The sequence below is a fragment of the Leptonychotes weddellii genome, chromosome 1, assembly GCF_054177405.1.
Source record: "Leptonychotes weddellii isolate Sample4059 chromosome 1, ASM5417740v2, whole genome shotgun sequence".
Lineage (NCBI taxonomy): Eukaryota > Metazoa > Chordata > Mammalia > Carnivora > Phocidae > Leptonychotes > Leptonychotes weddellii.
This window is the reverse complement of record NC_138369.1, coordinates 114,743,847-114,747,488: the sequence shown is the minus strand read 5'-3', so window position 1 is coordinate 114,747,488 and position 3,642 is coordinate 114,743,847.

The window sequence follows — 3,642 nt, the reverse complement described above, 5'->3', positions numbered from 1 at the left end:
GTTTTAAAGATTTCTTGATTCCTAGAAACATACAAACTACCAAGACTGAATCATGAAGAAATAGAAATTCTGAACAGATCGATTACTAGTAAGCAGATTGAATCAATAATCCAAAACCTCCCAACAAACAAAAGTCCAGGACCAGGTGGCTTCACTGGTAATTTCACCAAACATTTAAAGAATCAATACAGTCCTTCTCAAACTCTTCAAAAACAAAACAAAATAAAACAAACAAACAAAAATAGTTTAATGAATTATGTAAGTAAGGTGGTTAGGAATCTCAAAGTATGTGACTTGTTTATAATTTCTACAACAGAAACAATAGCTAATACTTCTTTAGTGCCTATTATGGACCAGGCGGATAAACTGAGGAAGAGAAAATCGCCCAGGGCCACACAGCCACGATTTAAATCCGGGCAGTGTGACTCCGGAGTGTCACCTCTGGGCTGGAGTGCTTTTATCATCAGCCATTTGGCAAGAGAAACAGTCAGGTTTTGTCTTTTTGGTTCGTTTTAATCTCATAATCAAGCAGATGTCATTTAAGAGTATTCTTTTTTTCAGTCCTCAGTGTTTTAAGTTTATGGTGAAACCTCAGCACAGTAAAAACGACAGAGAAGTTTATGTCAGTCAAGAGGCTCTTTTCTGCCCTCTTTCTCCTCACCCTTGTATGAGCTAAACTGAGCAGAGGAATGCCAGAACCTGGCCATTCTGTACAAAGGCAGAGGCCCATCACAAATGCACTCTTGAACTGAAACTGCAACTAAGTGGTTACATTTACAAATCCATAGGGTAGAAGAAAGTATACGATATAACAGGCTGAGATTTCTTTTCAAGCATCTGACTCAAAGGTCAACCATGGGTAATTAGGAAAAAAATTATTACCCTATTTTCAAAATAGAGAAACCAAAGGGACTGGATTTGCCTTTACAACTTACAACATGACTGCTCAGCATGACTCTCATACTGTTAGAATAAAGAATTAAATCCAAGAAATAGTTCATGTTTAGAGGTTGCTTCGAGAAGAAATTAGGTGAGGGGCACAACAGATCTCTCTGTATTATCTTTGCAACTTCCTGTAAATCTATAATTATTCCAAAATAATTTTTTTTTAAAGTTCCTTCAGTATGGGAAATGGACTTTTAACCTTGAAAAGAATTACTGTTACATTCTTGAATTTAGCAGAAGAATAGGGAAAGGGATGTCTGCAGTCAGACCTTTGTCATTTTCAACAAGTATATTTGTATCTGTCCCTGGAGGGTCCCTTCTTCCAAATCGGAGTCAGCAAGCAGAAAAAATTGATAGAATGTTTGATAAAAAAATACATTCCTTCCTTTTCCAACTCAAGCCTTGAAATCAGAAGCAGTATTCAAGGAGCACAAACTATATATTTTGCTTTTATTTAAATTTTTTCCCTAATGATAGAAATAATACACATTCAGGGGCGCCTGGGTGGCTCAGTCAGTTAAGCGTCTGCCGTTGGCTCAGGTCATGATCCTGGGCCCTGGGATGGAGCCCCGCATTGGGCTCCCTGCTCAGCAGGGAGCCTGCTTCTCCCTCTCCCTCTGCCTGCCCCTCCCCCAGCTTGTGCTTGCTCTTTCAAATAAATAAATAAATAATCTTAAAAAAAAAAGAAAGAATACATGTTCACTACAAAAATATGACAGATTGAAAGTCATAAATAAATTAATTAAGATGTCCCACAATTTAAAAACGAACAATGCTATTGATATTTTGGTATATGTCTTTTCATTTTTTTCTATGTGTAAATAGTTTTGAATACAATTTGGGACATACTCCATTTTTATTTGGTGAGTTTACCTTTACATATGGCATATTATGAACTTTTCCCCAATCAAAGCTAAGATTTTCTTGGCTGCATATTATATTATGTGGCTACATCATAATCTAGTTCATCATTTCATTATTACGTTGACTATTTTTAATTTTTCACTAATATAAATAATGGCACATAAATTTTTTCACTCATCAATCTTTCTGTGCATCTTTGTGTATTTTACATAAATTCTTAGAATTGGTATCATTGGGTCAAAGCGTTCTAGGGTTTTCAATCATATTGCCAAATTCTCCTGCAGAAAGGCTATACTAGCAAATACCCACCTGAAGCTGAAATTCTGCTAGCAATGGCCTCTCCCTTTGATTTCCTCAAAGTCTATTTTACCTGTCCAACCCACAGCTTTTTCATATGAGACTACTACTAATTCACCCTAAAGGTCAGCTATAGTGACTAGGAAAGAACTTCTAATTATAGGCTGCCATTCCTCAGCCTTGTACAGTGCAAGTTGAAAAGATGCCATCACTTCCAGAACCTTCTTGCAACCATATTACATTAGTATGTTTTTGCATTTTTCAAACCCATGTTAGTCCAAATTATTACTGGACAGTAAAGAATCTCAAATGACTAAAACTGAGGCGGAAAGAGAGAGGAAAAAATGATTTACTAATGGTAAGCATCTTAGAATCCTCATGGAAAGGACTTTATTCATCAGTGCTTCACAAACTTTAATGTACTTATGAAATATCTTTCTTTTTAACTGAGGTGTAGTTGATATACATTACATTAGTTCCTGGTGTACAACATAATGATTCAATGTTTGTACATATTGTGAAATGACCACCACAGTAAGTTTTGTTATCATCCGTCACCATAGGTAGAGAATTTTTTCTTGTGATGAGAACTTTTAAGATCTACTCTCCTAACAACTTTCAAATATGCAACATAGTATTATGACTGTAGTTACCAGGCTGTACATTATATCTGCATGATTTACTTATTTTATAACTGGAAGTTTGTATCTTTTCACCCATTTTGCCAACTCCCTCCCCCCATCTCTGCCAATTTGCTCTATCTATGAGCTTGGTTTGTTTGTCTGTCTCTAAAGATTCTACATATGAATGAGATTATAAAGTATTTGTCTTTCTTTGTCTGACTTATTTCACTTAGCATAAGGCCCTCAGGTTCCATTCATGTTGTTGCAAATGGCAAGATCTCACGCTTTTTTTATGGCTGAATAATATTCCTTTGTGTATATATACCACACCTTTATCCATTCACCTACTGATGGATACTTAGGTTGTTTCCATATCTTGGTTATTATAAATAATCCTTCAATAAACATGGAGGTGCATATATCCTTTTGAGTTAGTGTTTTTATTTTCTTCCAATAAATACCCAGAAGTAGAATTGCTTATAGTTCTATTTTTAATTTTTTGAGGAACCTCCATACTGTTTTACATTGTGGCTGCACCAATTTACATTCCCACTGACAGCACACAAGTGTTTCCTTTTCTCCACATCCTCGCCAACACTTATTATTTCTTGTCTTTTTGATAGTAGTCATTCTAACAGATGTGAGGTAATTTCTTACTGTGGTTTTGATTTGCATTTCCCTGATGATTAGTAATGTTGAACACATTTTCATATATCTGTTGGCCATTTGTACATCTTCTGTGGAAAAATGCATAGTCAGATCTGCAGCCCATTTTCCAATCAGATAGTTTGGAGTTTTTTTGCTATTGAGTTGTATGATTTCTTTTTTTTTTTTTTTTTTAAGATTTTATTTATTTATATGACAGAGAGACAGTGAGAACAGGAACACAAGCAGGGGGAGCAGGAGAGGGAAA